Raw genomic sequence first — 19380 nt, forward strand, 5'->3', positions numbered from 1 at the left:
TAGGATTTTATCATGCACTACACATTGTACTAAGCTTCCCATCTGATCCCATTTCATTTTCACAACAACTCTACTTGAATCCCATTTTACAGAAGAGGAAACTGAGGCTCAGGGAAGTTAAGGAGATTTGTCAAAATCACATAGCTACCATTTGATAAAGCTACTAAGTGATTTCAACCAGTTCTAGCTGGCTTCTCAAGCTCATGCTCCTGCCACTCCACCCCATGGGCCAACTAAATATCTGTTTATTCATTGTCAAATACATACAAAGCCCCTACTTCTTGCCAGCCATTGTGTTCAGTACAGCCAACATTTCTCATAACCCATTGGATGCAGAGCACTGACCTGGGAGGAGGGAAAATCAAGTGCCAAAGACACAGCCCCACCTGCCCAGGGGGATGTAACCCCACAGGTGGGCGGCAGCCAGGCTTTGTTGCTCCCTTCGAGCTTTGTCTCCCCTTCTCTCCTCCAGGCCCTGATTTCCACACAGGCTTCTTCCACAGGCTCACCCTGCGGGGCTCTGTGCCTAAGAGGTAGGGGTGTCTTGGCTCTCCCATGGGCTCAATGGGCAAGACGGGGCTGTGAGATGAGGGAGCCGGACTAAATGGGTGGGGTCAGCCAGCAGAGCTCTGGGCACACTGATGCCTGAAGAGGTGCAGAGAGAGTGGGTGAGGGGCTGAGGAAGCTGCCACACCTCCAGCTGTGGTTTCTGGTGGGGCCACCGAGGCAGCAGGTGGAGGGAAGTGCTTGTCACTCATCCAACAAAGGCAGTGAAACAAAAGCCTCCCGGGGCTCTGTGGGCGCAGGCAGCCAAGGCGCCAAAAATAAAACACACACCTTTCCTTTGATAGACCCTAGCAGCTGCGGAGGGGCCTGGCCCCAGGGGAGTGGTGAGGAAAGAGCTCAGATTTCATGCCCAGCACAGCTCCCCCCGCCCCCCAACACACACACACACACAAGCAGCACACTCACTCATATACACGACCAGTTTCACGGGTCTGAGACCCATGCAATCACACAGAGCCTGTACTCAGAAGGGCCCACACCTGATTAAATGCTCAACTGTCTCTGTCTTGAAATTCTTCATAATTTTTGAACAAGAGGCCCAGCATTTTCATTTTGGACAGGGCCCTGCAAGCTCTATAGCTGGTTCTTTGGGTATGCATCCTTAAGCACATGCATTCACCAAATGTTAAGAAGCACAAAACAGTTAGATCAGACAATATATACACTGTACACACACACACACACACACACACACACACACGAGTACAGATACATAAACACCCCACCCCACATCAAACAACAGTCATCCCTCGTGCACACTCACTGTAGTGCACACTCACAACCCAGAGGGCCGTGGACACTCACAGCTGATGCTCAGAGACCTGCAGCCCACTGGCACAGTTTGATCAACTTTTAACACTGGGCACAGCAGAGAAAAGCACTGGGGAACGGGTCTAGGGGTGGAGTGGAGAAATAGGTTTGTTTAATCTGTCCCCAGGATCCCCAGCAGCTATAGCCAGCTTCTCTCATTGGCCTGGGACCAGAAGCTGGGACCAAAAGAAAGGATGAGCGTGGAAAGTGGAGGGGTCAGAAAAAAAGAAGAAAGTAAAAGAATCAAATGGGGAGGGGGCAGGGCATGCATGGAGAGGGAGAGAGGACAGCAGGGTAGGAGGGAAATCTCCAGGCGGTGAGCCTGATCAGTGGTCCCATCAGAGTTTAGACAGTCTTGGAGGGACTTCCCTGGTGGCTAAGACTTCCAGTGGCTAAGACTCTGTGCTTCCGATGCAGGGGACCCAGGCCATAACTAAAGATCCTGAATGTTGCAACTAAGACTTGGAATAGCCAAATAAATAATTAAAAAAAAAAAAGAAGGTCTTGGACTCAGAAAGTAAGAACAATGACTCTGACCTTCTTAAAAGTACGGCACACCCCACCTCACTCCAGAAGAGAGGCAGTTCTAAGCTTCCCCACCTCTGCTTCTCACTAGCCACCAGTCCTTGGGCAAAGCACTTAACTTTTCAGCCCCAGCTCCCTTCTCACATCCTCATTGCAGGGTGGTCAGGTAGGCATCAATACTGTGCTCTCACCTCCTGGATTCTCCCCAGCACTGGCCATCTCATCTCCTTGTCAGGGCTTGCCATCCGACCCTGGGCTCAGAAACTCCCTCCTTCCCAGCCAGATGCAGATGTGGACCTAGCCCAGCATCCTTTCAGGGACAGTCAGCATCCCCATGTTCTTTATGATCCCACTGCACCTTTCCCCCGACAAGCCAGGAGGACCCCAAGACCTGGGACTTTTTCTTCCTCTTCTACTTTCTGCCCCCAGCCTGACCTCCCTTGTGTAAAGCTGCTCCAGGCTCTCTGCCCTGAGATCCCAATAATCTGTTAGGTGGTGTCACACACCAAGGAGTTCACCAGGAAACAAATCAGCTCTAAAGGGAGTCCACTGTGCCCTCGGACTGCCCCCATTACAGTCACCTTCGGGGAAAGAGGAGCTGCCACCCAAGTGCTTGGTTTCACTGGAATTCTTCCAAGAGCATAGGTCCCTCAGACCCCTACACACTCATACTCCCTTGATTTACAAGAAGGAAACAAAGGCATTGAAGAATGAAAGGGTGGGGGCAAACAGCAGAGTTGTGGTCTGTGGTCTTTCTGATCTGCAGCCCCTAGGAGACCAGACATAGTGTGGTCTTTCCCCACTGCCCAGCCTCTCCAGTGGGCAGATGCCTCCTATTCCCCAGGCCAGCCAGGGTCCGGGGTTGGTCATCAGAGCTCCCCCGGACAGGGAGGAGGGAGCAAAGCAGAGCACCTGGCCTGAGATTCCCATACCAACTTCACCTTTTACCTTCTCTGTCGCCTCAACAAGTACTCTCTCCTTCCAAGCCTTAGTCTGCCCCATGGAAAAATGGGCACAGTGTTGTCCTAACAACTTCCCTAGAGCTGTTGGGCGAATTCCGCTCAATGAGATCAAGAGGATGGAGGAGCTCTCTGTGACCACAAAGTGATAAGAAAATACAAACTTTCTTCGTATTGGTTCACTTAATGATCTCTAACTGGGAAATTCACACACAACAGGGGCCTCATCTTGGTGGTCACCAGACATGAAAGCCTCCAGCCTAGACATCAGTCTTTTTCTTTTTTTTTAGTTTATTTATTTTAAATGAAACAAAGATGAATATTTTAATGAAAGAAGGTACAATTCACAAAGAATAGACATCATAACCACAAAGACACCTAGCATTAGACACATAACCACAAAGAAACAAAGATATATAAATCAAAAATTCAGAAGAAATATAGGGAAAAAGAAAAAAAAATAATCATAGTGAGACATATTAACGTTTCTCTGAGAATATTTTATCAAGTGCAGAAAAAGTAAGAATAGGAGCATCTGGAATGATGCCATTAATAATTTAAATATAATAGACTTTAATTAATTATATTAATCTTATATCCTACACAAATATATTTAAAATTCTGTATGTCATATGTTGCTACTAGATAGACATCAGTCTTTAGCGAGGGTAGAGAGAGACACTTCCCACGACAATCACTGGAATAATCTCTGCTGAAGGCGTGGGTGCCTGCTTTGACCTTTTAAGGGTAATTTTTCCCCCAGAGATGTAGGAGTTTAGCACCCCTGACACATGAGAACAGAAGTCTCTTGCTTTGGCTGCAGGGCGGGGGAGCGACTCTGCCACAACCTGTGTGCTCCCATAGCCTCCGGTCCCTGACAGGCTGAGCCCACTTCTGACCACAGTTCCTTCCAGGAAAGGAGGTTTCAACCACACTTCGAAGGTTCTTACCAACCCCTGATTGGCTGGCCTAGCCAGTGCCTGGCACAGAATAGATCAAAAATGTTGGTGGAATCAATGGCGAATTTGGGGTCTTCCCACACCTTTGACTCATAAGTTTTCACTCTGCCCAAAAACCCCTGCACTGCAGAGATCTGCCCGGGCCACCGGGCCCTGCTATGAGAAGAGTGCTGGTCAAGAGTAAGGGTAAGGGTGCCCTTTCAGACTCACTGCCCTGGGAGAGTCCCAGGCAGTAAATAGATGACCCTGCCTGCCAACGTCCACCCCCGCCCCACCCAAGCACCCGGTCAGAGCTGTCCGGCTCTGACGCGCGGGCTCCTCTGCAAATAGATGCCGTTTCCATGGGAACTGAAACCCCCGTTTGTTTTCCCTCTCAGACACTCTGTAATTTCCAGCATGACCTGTGCAACGTCAGTATCGTAACCTTGTGGCAAGCTGCTCTTCCGAGGGTGTATCCAGAGTAGGCAACTGAACTGACCCGAAGAGGTCACACCAAGTTCCCGCTGCCAACCCCAACACACGAGAAGGGCCTCCAGGGGTCGTGGGCACCAGCCCCCACCCACCGCCCCGCTGCAGAGAGGCCCACAGAGCAGGCAAAGCCAGAGACTAGTCCTTGATCTTCCTGACGGAGGCCTGGGGTGGAGGGGGGCCACCGGCGGGGGCCCATTTCCAGTAAGAAGTGGGAGGGAAGAAAAAGGTCTCAGTCTGGCAGGCAGGGCCCCGGCGATGGGTAACAGATGATTTCTAGCTGCAGGGGGAGGGGAGGTTGTGTTCGCAGCAGTTGGATCATCAGCCTCTATTGTCTGAGCCTCTGAGGGAACAGCCGCAGAGGCAAAAACAGAGCGGAGAGGGGGACTCGGGGTGCTGGGAGGGTGGGGGTGACAGGTGGACGAGGCAGCGGGGAGCTGGACCAGAAGAGGATGGACAGGCCGCCTTTCTCATAAAATGTTCCGCTCTCTGGCCCCCATTCCGCTCAGGCTCAGATCCTGAGGAGGCAGGTCCTTCCCTTGTTGAGCCCTGAGAAGACCACAGCCCAGGCCAGCGCCTTGGCCACAACCCCCGAGACACCCAGGGCCAAAGGACCCAGCTAAGCCCGCTCAGGCTCCTGGTCCCTGGAGGCCGTGGCTCTGTCTCCTACCACCTGCAAGGGCAACAGGGAAAGTTCTCTCTGGGCCCCAGGGGGCCCCGGAAGAGGAGAATGAGCGAGGGCTGGAGTTTAGAAGCCTTTGAACTAGGCTCTTGACCTCACTCTCACTCCGAACACCCTTGTCAGCAAACGGGGCATAATAATAATAACGCCCACTCTCTCCCCTTCCAGGGCTGTGTTGTGGGCAAGGTGAGGAAACTTGCTGTGAAAGTGCTTGACGCCCGGAGACCTTGTTATTATTGTTGTTTTCACCTATGGGGAGAGTCCCACGCCACCCGGTTTCACCTCAGGCTCCCACCCCACTGCCCACCCCTTCCCACAGAGCCCCCAGCCACAGGCCAGGGCGCTCAGGCCTCATTCCCCGATTACTCAATGGGGTCCACCAGGCAGGCCTCAGCCCCGGTCGGTGGCAGGAGTGCAGGGAGAGGAATGCTCGGAGGGAAACAGGACGTGGCCAGAGATGTCCTGTCCTCAGGCTGACAGCTGCTTTCCGGGGACCCCGTGGCGCGGGGAGCCCAGCCCTCACCCTCCTGCCCTCCGCCGTGTGCGCTTGTCAAGGCCACGCCAGCTCATGCCACCTCTCTGCTGCACCATGCAGTGAGCGACAGCACTCAAACCACTGACCTGATTTTCTGCAAAAGGGAAAAGATAATAGGGTACTTCCACGTGGGCGGCACACACAATGGAAACTTTCTCTGTTTCCTTGACAGGAACCCAGCCCTGAGAGAGAAAGGGAGAGGCTGAAGTTTCTGTGCTAGGAGCTTCCTGCAGTCCCAAAGCCAGGTGTTTACCTGCGGCAGAGACCTGAGTTCCTGGAGCCCTTCAGCAAGGGACCAGGGCCTCTGGAGACCATCTAAGTCTCCATGAAGCCTCCGAGGGGAGATAAGCTCCAGCAGGGTAGGGCCATGGACCAGGCCCCCGGAGACCACCACCTCCCCCACCCCCGCTCTGGCTCTGTGCTGGGCCCCCACAGAGGGATTCAGAAGAGCTCCATCTCCCCTCTCCAAAGGATCTCTCAGGTCCTGGGTAGACATGTTTGCTAAATGAACAAGTATCTCTAATCCCTGTACCTTCTCTACACCCAGGGTCCCATGGGCCTCAAAAGTATCTTGGGGCCAGATCCTGCCATCCGTAAGGATTGAGGTCTTCTCAGGGTAGGTTCTCAAGGATGGGTAACTGTCCTTATCATCTATCAATCACCCTCACAGGCGGCCGCCTTCCTCTGGGCCTGGGGCAGCACGCAGAGGAGCTGCTGAGTGGACGGGTTGGTTACCCACCAACACGTGGTCGTAGAGAAGCACAGCATCAGAGCAGAAGGGACGCCAGAGGTCACCAGCCAGCAGCTTTGGGACAAGCCTAAGGCCCGAAGTGTCCTTAGCCCTCACTCCCAGTTATCCACCCTCACTACCCAAGCTGCTGGTCCTGAGCCTGGGAGCTTATAAGAAATGCAGAGGCCCAGCACCTTGGAATGGTCTGTTGCAGGCAGGGGCAGACACCAGAAACCACCACGATCACAGCCAGGTTCAGAGCCCCGCACTACATCCTACATCCTACATCCATAATGGTGAGGAGACAAACGGGACGTCCTCCCTAACCCGAAACCACAAGCTCGTGAGCACTCACAGCAGCATCTCAACAGAAAACTCCAGACTTCTGGGGGAGGCGGAGAAGGAGGGCTGAAGGCAGAGAACACAGGACTCAGGCACCTTAGCACAACCTAAATCAGCAGACACAGGGAAAGGAAGGCTCAACTTTCACATACTATCAAAGTGAAGTGAAAGTGTTGGCCACACAGCCATGTCCGACTCTTTGTGACCTCATGGACTATAGCCCACGAGGCTCCTCTGTGGAATTCTCTAGCCAAGAGTGCTGGAGAGGCTTGCCATGCCCTTCTTCAGGGGATCTTCCCAGCCCGAGGATCAAACCCAGGTGTCCTTCATTGCAGGCAGATTCTTTACCATGTGGGCCACCAGAGAAGCCTCCTATCAAAGGAGGATAGAATGGAGACTGATTAAGTGACTCTCCTGTATCTACAAGATTTTATATTTATATTCAAATGCAATCAGTGTTCCCCACAGGACCTTTTATCCTTACTGGCTTTGTCATTCCTGAATTCTTAGTCTGACTGGTCTCTCAATTGGCTGGCTTTGGTTTTCAAGATATTTTTATTCCAACAAGGACTCATAGAATTACATTCCATGATTTCTTTTATGTTTGATAATGTCTCTTTATAACCATTAGAAATAAAAGCAACTTTAAAGGGCTTCTGTAGTGGCTCAGACAATAAAGAATCTGCAATACAAAGGACTCTGGTTGGATCCCTGGGTGGGGAAGATCCCCTGGAGAAAGGCAGGGCTACCTACTCCAGTATTCTTGCCCGGACAATGCCATGGACAGAGAAGCCTGGCAGGCTATAGTCCATGAGATCACAAAGAGTCAGACATGACTGAGCGGCTAACACTTGTAACACTTGCCAGGTGAAAAATAAAAAAGAAATGCAGATGCTCAGGCCCCAGACCTTTAAATCAATATCCACCTTTTGACAAGATCCCTAGTTGATCCCTCAGCCCAGGCGTGGGACTCCTAGGAGTTACGTTCTGCCCACAGAGCTGCAGAACCCAGGACAGGGTACAGCTAGCCCACCCAAAGTCACCACTGCTTTCCTCTCCCAGCCAAGAGAGTCAGATGAGGTTGACATTGTTGTAACCTCAGAGGGTCCTAGCTGTTCCTGTGGAAGAGGGGCAGGAAACGACAACCCCACCCTGGGCGTGGAGAACCGGCAGGCTCTCTCCTGCCTCTCACCCCACCTTCTTCCACCTTCCAGACTTTGCCCTTCTTAAAGGGAAAAAAAAGAAGGATGTTTTGGACTTCCTGGGAGGTCCAGTGGTTAACCCTCCATGCTTCCAATGTATGGGGCATGGGTTCAATCCCTGGTCAGGGAACTAAGATCCTGCACGCTGCGTGGTGTGGCCAAAAAACTTAAATAAATCAATTGAGGGACAGTGGTGGTCAGTGGACTACACGCATGTTGTCATCTGGCCTGACCTAAACTTTTAAGGACTTTTGGTTCACCTGCTTTCTAGCAGCTGATAATGAAAGGTTTCAGTTTCGCCTGCCCCTTGGCTTATGTCCCTTGGTTAGCCCTATTCCAGACACTGCATGCGTGCATGTATGTACACTCCGTCGTGCCCCACTCTTTGCAACCCCATGGACTAGGGCCCACTGTCCATGGGATTCTCCAGACAAGAATACTGAAGTAGGTTGCCATTTCCTTCTCCAGGGGATGTTCCTGACATAGGGATCAAACCCACGTCTCTTGTGTCTTCTGCATTGGCAGGTGGGTTCTTAACCAACTGAGCCACCAGGGAAGCCCTCCAGACCCCAGACTAGAGTCCACATTTGGGCCTCTGATCCCTGCAGGCAATCTGCACTCCAGCTGAGCCCAAGCCGACTTCAGGGAGGGGGAGCTGTGTTGGGAAGAAGGCAGTTTGGCTGAACCGGAAAGCCATTAACAGCTATCAACACCCCTAGGGTGTGAATATCATTGATTCATTTATTGCTGTAACATCCTAGTGCGAATTAGCTGTTGGCTCTTCTTTAGTTGGTTGGCAGAGAGTGGGATGGGACATCTGGACTGCCTGAGTTTTGATAGAGGAAGAGGCCTCAGGAAGGAGAAAGTACTGGTCCAGTTAGTTTCCAACCCTCTCGCCCTGCTCCATCTGGCACCGCTCCATCCTAGGGCAAAGGATGCAGGGGAAGTCTCCACCCACCACAGACATCTGCACCTGTGGGTGAAACTCCCAGGTTCCTGTTTTATGCAGTCTCCTGGCCTGGGATTCTGAGGGTTCAGTGAGGAGGGGCGTTGCCACCATCTACCCATGGGTCTCCCATCTCAGAGCACTGCTTTTAAGGCAGTCATCATATTTCCCATGAGGAGGGGAGGGAGGGAGGAAGAAAACTGACATTTAAGGGACTCATTATGAGTTGGTCACATGCTAACTGTGTAATCAGCAGCTCATTCAGGTCTCACAACACTGAGAGTTGGTACTGCTATTATTCCCATTTTACAGTCAAAGAAACTGAGGCTGGAAGAGGTTAATAATGTGCCCAAGGGCACCCAGCTATTAAGTGGCTGAGCTAGAATTAGAATCAAGATGTTCCATCACTGGCCAGGTGCAGAGAGGTGAGGCTGTGAATGGTTTTGCTCTTCCTCCAAGACCAGCTGAAGGAGGTGGGGGCTCTAACACCTCCCTCTTCATCCTGAAGGCTCTCTTCCTCCTTTCTCTCCTCCTGAAGAAAGCTAACAAAAGGAAAGGGAAGATGCCAAGCCAGCCCATGGAGCACAGGCTGGGGACCTGGATTCCTGCCCCTTTTCTGGATCCAGTGACTGAGCCAGCATTAGCCTGGGGCCAGGGTTTCCTGGGCCCCTCATGTTAATTCCTGGCCTGTCACTTTCCAAGGCCTACCTGCCTCTGGTGCTCCAGCAGGAACAGACCTGGGGCAGGGGGAGGACCCAGCTGGGCCTGGAAAGGGGCCAGGGTCCCTGAAACCAGGGCAGGTGGGCACAGGATGAGAAGGGATAGCAGCAGCCTCTCCAAGCTGAGTTGTCAGCAGCCTGGAATAGCTGATCCCCCCTCCCCTGAGCTATGCCAACCCCATATTTAGGAAACAAATATTTATTGAAAATGTCATCACATTTTGCCATGAGCAGCAGTTGCTATGATGCTACATCTCTTTGAGGAAACTGAGGCCCAGAGAGGTTGACCCACGCACACAAAGTCTCACGGCCAGTGAAGGTACTGAAGCTGAGAGGCAAGCCCAGACCTCTCTGGTCCCTCTCCCTCTGGCCTGATACCAGGACCTCCAGCCTTTAAAAGTGAGACTTGAGGATTTCCGGGTGAGCCAGCGGTTAAGGTTTCACCTTCAAATGCAGGAAGTACAAGTTTGACCTCGGGTCAGGGAGCTAAGATTCCGTGTGTCTTGTGGCCAAAAAGTCAAAACATAAAACAGCAATATTGTAAGAAATTTAATAGACTTTAAAATGGCCTTCATCAAAAAAAGAAAAATATATATTTTTTAAAATCTAAAAAAAAAAAAGAAATTTTTTTAATTAAAGTGAGGCTTGATTTTGGAGACTAGAAGCAGAGTCTCTGTGCTCCCAAGCTCTCCAGCCACTTGCCTGTGGTCAGTGCTGCCCTGGACCTGACTGGTGCACTGCCCTGAAGCCTGGAGGGTCTCACCACAGGGAAGGGGCAGCTGGGAAGGTATAAAGAACAAGCCGGCAGCTACCTTATTATCCTTCCCCTGCTCAAAAGCCTCCCAAAGCTGTCTAGCACCTGCTCAATGAATGCATACTTCCCACACAAGCCCTCCTCAATTACCTCCACAGCCTCAGTGCCCCCATGACTTTCTGCCAGTTCTCTTGTTTCACCAAAACTGGATTGATCTGTGTTTCCCCCAGGAGACCTGAATTTCCCTCTCCCTCCACCTCTGCACATGCTCTTTCTTCCCCCTGAAGCCCCCCTCCCAATCTCCTGCGTGGCCCATTACAGACGTCACTTCCTCCAAGTACCCTTTTAATGTGAACTTGTCCCCTTCACAGGGATTTCTAAAGAACATCTCACTCCCCCAGGCTAGTATGAGCTCCTGAGTGCAGAGTCCTGCCTCGTTGTATCTGTCACAGTGACGGCTCTGGGCAGGGGCCTAGCAGACCTGGTGGAACTGACCACCAGAGCCTCTCTCGGAAGCAGGCCTGGCACCTACCGAGGCCTGGGGTGGCTCAAAGTGAGACTCAGACTTCCTGGGGTGCAGGGTTTTCTTGAACAGGGCTCACCCCCTTCCCGGGCTGCTTAGAGGTGCCAGCTCTGTCACCAGGAATCAGGAGAGATCTGGGAACAGCGTGCGAAGCCAAGGAATGTCCCACCCACAGCATCTGAAGCCACTTCCTTCCTGGAAGGAGAAGAAAGGAGAAAGAGGAGATCCAACCTCCCCCGACAGGGGCGTGTGTGTGTGTGTGTGTGTGTGTGTGTGTGTGTGTGTGTAGAGCTGGGCTCCAGGTGGGAAAGGAGGCTGCCAGGAGACAATTGGGGGCCCTAGAGACCCCTTCTCCCTTCTCTGCTCCTTCCAGCCTCTCCTCTGTGAATCCCAGACTTTTGTCCTCCACCCCTTTTCTCTCTTTCCTCACCTCCACCTCCCCCATCTCTCACTCCTTTATTGCCATGACCACCATTCCCCTGGACTCCACCGCAGAAAGACCACGCATGACTCTGAATTTCCGCCCCTTATCTCACCATCCCAGGCCTTCCTAACAGTCTGCCAACACCTCTCCACCCCTTCCCGCCTCCAGCTCTCCCCCTCCCTGAGCTTTCCCGCCTCTTGACTGTGTTCCTGTGATTCCCTCAGCCCACAGTGACCTTCCCCACCCCACCCCACGCTCTCCATCTCACCCTGTGCATGACCTGCCTCTCCTCCAAGGTCCCTTCGGATGGCACTGCCTGGCTCCCAGGTCAGAATACATCGCCCTCTTCGCTAGGCTCCCACCCACCCAGTGCTCACTACACTCTGCCCTGGATAGAAATAGTATTATTAAAATAATAGTAATAAAAGTCTTTGTTTATCCACAAATCCTCTTCCCCTTCCATAGGAGAGAGTTGACCCTGGAAAGTGGTTCCTTCCTGGGGCAATTTCTCTCCCAATCCTCACAGCATTAACATAAGGCAGTACAAGGAATTCTCATGAACAGAATGTGAGAGGAAAAGACTGTTAAGAAGTTGGTGCACCTTCTCAGTGGAGCCACATCTCTTCCCCATCCACTGCCTGGATGCCAATGGCCAAAATGATCCTGGAAGCCACATGTTAAAAAGGGCAGTGCTGTCAGCAAGGTTTCCAGATGAGGCCCTCTGCCAATCTGGCATTTCTTAAGACTATTACAGGAGCAAGAAACAAAGTTCTATTGTCTCTAACTCTACATATTCTGGGCTATCTGTTACACCAGTTAACCTATCTTGACCAATGCAAGTCACTGCCAATTTACTGAGAACTTACTATATGCCAGGAACAATAAATGCTTTCACAGTCACTGTCTCAATTAATCCTCACAGCGCTTCTACAAGGGAGCTACAGTTAAGTCCCCATTTTATAGATAAGAAAACTGAGGCTTAGAAAGGTTAAGAAACTTGGTCATAGTTCCCCAGTTAATAAGCTGCATTCTAACCAGAACCAGAGTTCAGAGCCACCGATGGTGAGTTTGGTACACAGCAGATATTGGGCCCTTGATTATTGTCACTGGGAAGGTCCAAGTAGGGTTCTGAGCACACTTTCCCCCTTCAGAGACACACCAGATGATTTTAAATGCGATTGCCTTACACCCGTGGTGGGTGCATGTTGATGGCAAAACCGATAGAATATTGTAAAGTAAAAAAAAAATTTTTTAATAAATAAATAAAAATAAATGTGATTGCCTTTTAGCTCCCATCTTCTGAATGTGCAAGGTCCCACACAGAATGGAGGGCACGTCACAGCTGTCACTCAGATCATTTCAGAAGCCCTGCCAGGCGGGCATTTTGTTGATCTGGAATTGGGCTCTGGGAAGCTAAGGGACCTGCCCCAGCAGCCCCATGTGGAAAGACTGAGGTCTGTTGAGCTCTCACCTCCATCCCCAGTTCCGCACCTCCGCCTTGTCAGGGGAGGGGTGGGGGTGGAGGGGTGGGGGTGGAGGGGCACGTGCCGTGTGTGCATGCTCATGTCCTGCGTGCATCAGTGTTTCACCGCCTTCCATCACTCAGTCTGGTTTTCATTTCTGCCGGGAAGGGGGGTGGAGTCTGACAGAAGCATGGCAGGAAAGAGAATTCCTCAGGCTGAGGGAATAAAAGATCAGAAAACATCAGAGTCCACAGAAACTGTAGCTGTCATGACTAACCCGCTGGCTTCTTCCAGGAGGAAAGGGGCCCAAAGAAACAGACTTCCTCAGGGAGTTGAGATTAAAATCTGCACTTTTAAAACCCCACCAGTTCTCTTTGACCAAGCCCTCTGTCTCAAAGCAGGAAGGAGCTAGAGCACCCACTGTTACAGGTCTCAGGGATCACCTCCTGTTGCAGGGATCACCTCCTCCAGGCAGCCTTCCTTAGCATCTCTACCACTCCCCTGCACCACAGTGGGTGCAGTGGGTTTATTCATCCACTCGACTGGGAGAGGGCAGAAACAATTCTGCCTTTGTCACTGGTGCCTCTCCAGACCTCATGAGACCTGGCACATGGTAGGCACTCGATAAATGTCTGTGGAATTCAATGTCCAAATGAATGTATGGACAAACCACTTGATTATACATGCTATTATACATAATAATATCCTCAGTGCTTTCATTTCTCAAACCATATAGTTTCAATGGAACCCTGCGAGACCCCGGTGACAAGAAGAGTGGCATCAAGTGTATACACACATGCACACGTACACACACCCAAACTGGCATGTGCAGCTCCAACCCATGCATGCGTGTAGGTGTATAGAGACACACAGATCCCATCCCTTCCTAGGCAGCAAGAAGGGTGCATGACATGCCATTTCCTGCTTTATCTGCAGAGACAGAGGCCTCCCCAACCCCAAGACACACACACACACACACACACACACACACACACACACACCCCTGGTCCTTCACAAGTGTAGGGCCAGTTTTCCCTTTAGGCTATGAGTGTGTGATCAATGGTTTCCAACTTTTTATGACCCCCATGGACTGGGGCCCACCAGGCTCCTCTGTTCATGGGATTTTCCAGGCAAGAATACTGGCTGGAGTGGGTTGCCATTTCCTCCACCAGGGGATCTTCCTGACCCAGGGATCAAACTTACTTCTCCTGTGTCTCCTGCACTGCAGGAGGATTCTTGACCACTTGAGCCATTGGGAGAATCTCCCTTTAGGCTGCTGCAGCTGCTGCTAAGTCGCTTCAGTCGTGTCGAACTATGTGCGCGTGGGATAGGCGAGAACAAAAGAAAACCGGCTGTCCACAAGGGGGCATCCAGAGACCATTGACTCCACGTCTCAGAGACAGGGTTACTACTTAATTGGCCTCAGAGAGACCACAAGATCCACAGGAAGAACTGAGGAGCCTGCCTGGGGTCTTGTGCAGGAGCCCAGAGAAAGAGATGGTCAACCACTGGAGTAGCAGGCCAGAGAGATGGAAATGGAGGCTCAGTCGCTCAGTAACAGAAATGCTGATTATGGTTGCGCTTCATATGTATTCAATGTTTGTCTGATCCATGTTTGCACTGTCCCACGTGCAAACATTATTAACATGTAATAACTTTAACATGCAATATTACTATAGCTTTTGTTTCATAGATGGTCAAACAAATGACTCAGAAAGATTAAGCAACAGCGTCAGAATTTGAACTCAGGACCTATGGTTCATCACTGACTCTGCCAACTGCTCACTCAGCTCCCTGGGTGTCAGTTGGACCTTCAGACCCCCTACTTCTAACCCAGGACTACTCACTGGGCTCCTGTCTCTGAGCTCTTTCTGGATGTTTCTGAAGGGCTTGGAAGCTGATTTCATAGGCAAGCATAACTTGTGGTCCTGAAGCTACCGCCTCATACGCTGTAAATTGTTGATGTTGAATTGGCATAACGCCTCGGAAAGCAATAAAGCAATTCCTAGCAACACTCATAAAGCCGTTTTTCCCCCCTGGAACCCAATCATCTCATGCCTGGGAATTTATTCCAAGGAAATAATTCAAACGGAAGCCAAGCATTATCTGCATAAATCCGTGCACTGAAGTCTTTCTTTAAAGGTCAAAAACTGGGAACCAGACTGGGGAAGTGGTTTAGTAAACTGGATCATCCACACAATGGGCAATCAAGCTGGAAAACCGCAGCTGTTAAGACTGTGACGGGAACAGGGAAAATGCTTTTACTACACAATGCGTCACCATCACGCTCCCCCCGGACAAGCTAACTCAACGAAGCATGCTTAACAGACTGGGGGAGAGAGAGAGACCTGTTCCTGTTACAAATAGATTCTTAGCCTCCACTGCCCCCAATGACGTGGAAGAGAAGCTGAAATATAACAGCATCGAACAAAACAATCTTTGGCTTTGGAGTTTCCAAGGTCCCAGCTGCTGACAATCTACAGGATTTTCTGAGAGCAATTTTCAGGATTGGTTATTTGTGACTTGCACATTTCACATTGTACTGTGATACAATTCTTCATATTAACTTCTGTAAAGATAACTGACAGGGTTTTTGTTTTCTGACTGAGCCCTAACAGATACAGATACAGATACAGTCCGTGGACTCAAAGATATCTCCCTGACATTGATGAAAAAAAAGGAAACTTCAAAATTAAAGTGCCCATCACTATGTCAACTTATGTGAACATATGTATTAGGATGGTGACAGGTATGGCTGGCCTTTTCCAAATTAAACTCAGTGCTCATTACCTATCGCTGCAAATTATCATGAAGCTGAAGGTCATGAATCCAGGTATAGCTTAGCGGAAGCCTTATTTTGGGGTCCCTCGTAGGTGGCAGTCAAGGTGTTGTCTAGGGTTGCAGTCATCTCAAGACTTCACTGGGGTGGGTCCACTTCCAAGCTCACTCACGTGGCCATTGGCAGGATCCAGTTCCTCGTAGGCTGTTGGACTGAAGGCCTCAATTTCCTGGCTGCCTGGTGGCTGGAAGCCGCCCTCAGTTCCTTGGCACACGGGTCTCTCCGCTGAGCAACACCATCGTAGCAACCGACTTTGTCAGAGCAAATGAGAGAGAAGAGACATGGAGAGTGAGCACGAGCAAGATGGAAGTCAGAGTCTTCAGGGGCCTGGTCCAGTGGTTAAGATTCCACGCTTCCAATGCAGAGGACACAGGTTCGGGAACTGAGATTCCACATGCCATGGGGTGTGCCAAAGAGTTTTTTTTTAAAAAAGAGTAGTATCCTCTCATTTTTGCCATATTCTATTCATTAGTAGCAAGTATATGGGTCCAGCCCACACTCAGAGGGAGGGGACCCTACATGACATGTGGTATGCCTACCACATACTTGAACATTTATAGAATCTTTTCAATAACAAAAACAGTATTTTCAAACATTCCTTGTCTAATCTGAATATTTTCTAAATCTGTCAGCAAACTCCCACACCCATTTCTCACCAGCCACAGTCCTCCCGTTCACGGCTTCAGACCTAGCAGAAAGCCCCCCATCCCAGCCCACACTTCCACCTTGGTGGGGAGGGGGCAGCTGTAGGAGGAGAGGGGCAACCAGGCACTTCCAGAAGCCAAGTGTCAGAGGAGGGCGAGCACCAGGGCTCCACCTTTGAAAAAGGTGCACACGGTCCCTGCCCTGAGGGCATTCGTGGGGCTTTTATTTTTCATTCTCATGACCTTCTACTTTTTCATTCTCATTTTTTTTTTTTTCTTAACCAGCCCTACAAGCTTTGGCCAGAAGTGGCTCATCTACTCTCCTGGGCTCAAATCACTCTTTTCTTTTCAAGCACACCGGCCTTGTCTCTGCTCTTAGGCCAGACTCTCTCCCTCCTCACTGTATGCGCTTGGGCTCTTTCCTCTCCAATCTCCCCAGTCTGCCCCCTAAACTTCACCAGCCTGACTCTTTCTTTACTGAGCCTTCAGCCTCAACTTGGACATACCTCCTTGCAGGGGCCTTGCCTGAGTCTCCAGACTAGGCCACTTCCCCTCCCTGCAGATTTCAGATTCAGACCAGGGATAGTCATTATTGGATTGGCCAAAAAGTTCATTTGGGTTTTTTGTAATATGTTTGAAAAACACCCGGATGAACTTTTTGGCCAACCCAATACAACAAGCCCCACGGGATTTTTTAAACAGTGCACTTTGGGGGAACTTGCCCACCCCTGTCATGAGCTCTCACAGAGTTTTCCTCCTCCAGTCTCACTCGGCATACCTGGAACAGGTTAGAGCGTTCCCCGAAGATCAGGCACACAGCTGTCTTGTTGGAGCTGACGGGGGCATGGAGTGAATGAGCAAGTTGCTTCTAATGTGGGCAGGCGAGGGGCTCAGCCTGGTTCCGGGGGAGGCAGACACTTCAAGACATTTAGGTTCCACTGAGAACATCAGGATGCTAGGGGAGAATCACAGTCCAGGACCAGGAGACTTCTTCCAGAGCTCCTGCAGAAATCCAGGATCTTGGAGCTCCTGAGGGTGCCATGTGGGTTGCCCACAGCCCCACTGTTTAGGATTACAACTGGGAGCACAAGATTTAGGGTTGCCAGAGTTAGCAAATAAACATGTAGATGCCTATTAAATTTGAATATCAGGTGAACAACCGATAATTTGTGGGGGACATATCTATTCTACCTGGCAACTCTGCCAAGTTGTGAATAGAGTCTGAGGCGCTGAGACTAGAGTCCATGATTGTTCCAAGGGATTTCTGGAGAAAAGAACAAATCCTAGGGCTCCAAACAGGCCAGGCCCCTCCCATGTTCAACTCTGGACTCAACCTAAATATCCTTCCAGGTGACTGTATTAGTCTCCTAGCGCTGCTGTAACAAATACCACAAACTGGGTGGCTTAAAATAACAAATTCATTGTCTCACAATTCTGGAGGCTATAAGTCCAAAGGCAAGGTGTCAGCAAGGCCAGGCTTCCTCAGAGAATCTGAGTAGAATCCTCCCTTGCATCTTCCTGTTTCCAGTGCATGTTAAGTCGCTTCAGTCGTGTCTGATTCTTTGCGAATCTATGGACAGCAAGCTATCGGGCTCTCTGTCCATGGAAGGCTCCAGGCAAGAATACTGGAGTGGGTTGCCATGCCCTCCTCCAGGGGATCTTCCCGACCCCCCAGGGATTTAACCTGCATCTCTTATGTTTCTTGTGGTGGCCATCAATCCTTGATGTTCCTTGGCTTGTGGCTGCCTCACAACAGTCTCTGCCTCTTTCATCACATGGCATCTTCCCTGTGTCTCTGCTCTTATCTTCTTGTAAGAACACCAGTCGTATTGGATGAGGACCCACCCTAATGAAGTATGACTTCATCGGAACTCGTTAATTGCAAAGATCCTATTTCCAAATAAGGCCACATGCACAGATATCAGGGATCAGTGCTCCAACACATCTAGGAAAATGGATGAATTAAGAATGAATTAGGGAAGAATGTCCATTATGGATCTTTGATTTTTAAAAAAAAGCAAGATGTAAGAAAAACACACACACACAGCATGATCCCCTTTTTGATCTTAAAAACAAAATGTATGTATAAGCCATTATGAATAGTTTTTACTTTTCATTTATTCAGTCAACAAATAAACTCCCACCAGGGATATAGCAGTGACTAAGGCAGGTCCCATCCATGCCCTCCTAGAGCCTACAATTAAGTATGTAGCTCATTAGAAAGAGGTCCATTTGTTTCTGTTTCCAAGTGACCTTGGAAGGACAAAGGGAAATATTTTTTATTTCTTCTGTATTGCTTGAAGTTTTGTAACAAGCATCTTATTAATTTGTAGCTTTTAAAAGATGTTTCACTTCTTTTAATCCTAAAGACCAACCCTTTTTGGAAGCTTCTTTGTTATGTCTTCCTGAGCACTGTGGCTCCTGTCGCAGCTGTTACCACCATGAGCCGATGGCTGTTGGGCCAACCAGCCAGGCTTTCCGAGTGCAGGTAAGTGTGAGCTAGTAGGAAAGTTGTACACAATCCAATCACTCATTTATTAAAATTTTATTGAACCTGTAATTTTACACTTACGTGTGTTTACTTAACATCTATCTCGCCTATTGGATTCTGAACTTGGAGATGGTGGGGCCATATTTGTTTTGTCCACCATTGTATAACCAGCCTTCAGATCATCAGTCAACATATACTAGCTACTCAGTAAAAGTGTGTTGAATGCATGAAAGAATACCAAACCTTGAACTGGCTTCTATCCATCATCCAGTCTAACCCACTCATTTTATAACTGATAAAACTGAAGCCCAGAAAGTCAAGCCACAGACCTAGTTGTGCTCTGCTTATTCACTCAGTTGTGTCCAACTCTTTGCAACCCCATGGACTGTAGCCCACCAGGCTCCTCTGTCCATGGGGATTCTCCAGGCAAGAATACAGGAGGGGGTTGCCATGCCCTCCTCCAAGGGATCTTCCCAACCCAGGGATCGAACCCAGGACTCCCGCACTGCAGGCGGATTCTTTACCATCTGAGCTACCAAGGAAGACCAGGGACAGCCAAGCCCAGAAGAGCCTTATCACTCCCAATCCAGATTCTTACCTTAAAAAAACAGTAATAGCATGATATACATTTTTATGCTGGAGGAGGGCATGGCAACCCACTCCAGTATTCTTGCCTGGAGATCCCATGGATAGAGGGGCTTAGCAGGCTACAGTCCATAGGGTGGCAAAGAGTCAGACATGACTAAAGCAACTTAGCATGCATGCACATACATTTGATAGTGAGATGAAAAGACATGT

At 50.0% G+C, this 19380-nt stretch overlaps 1 long non-coding RNA gene across 1 annotated transcript; it reads right to left on the reverse strand.

Annotated features, from left to right (window-relative positions):
- Positions 1-8500: 8500 nt before the first annotated feature.
- On the reverse strand, positions 8501-18030 carry LOC147351683 (uncharacterized). The gene is made up of 2 exons (XR_015147618.1): positions 16870-18030; positions 8501-15698 (listed from the first exon to the last, which is right to left on the reverse strand). It is a non-coding gene; the product is annotated as an uncharacterized LOC147351683 (long non-coding RNA).
- Positions 18031-19380: the final 1350 nt, after the last annotated feature.

This window comes from Bos grunniens, chromosome 19 (genome assembly GCF_055505025.1).
Source record: "Bos grunniens cultivar Pamir isolate PY7600 chromosome 19, Bosgru_T2T1.0, whole genome shotgun sequence".
NCBI lineage: Eukaryota > Metazoa > Chordata > Mammalia > Artiodactyla > Bovidae > Bos > Bos grunniens.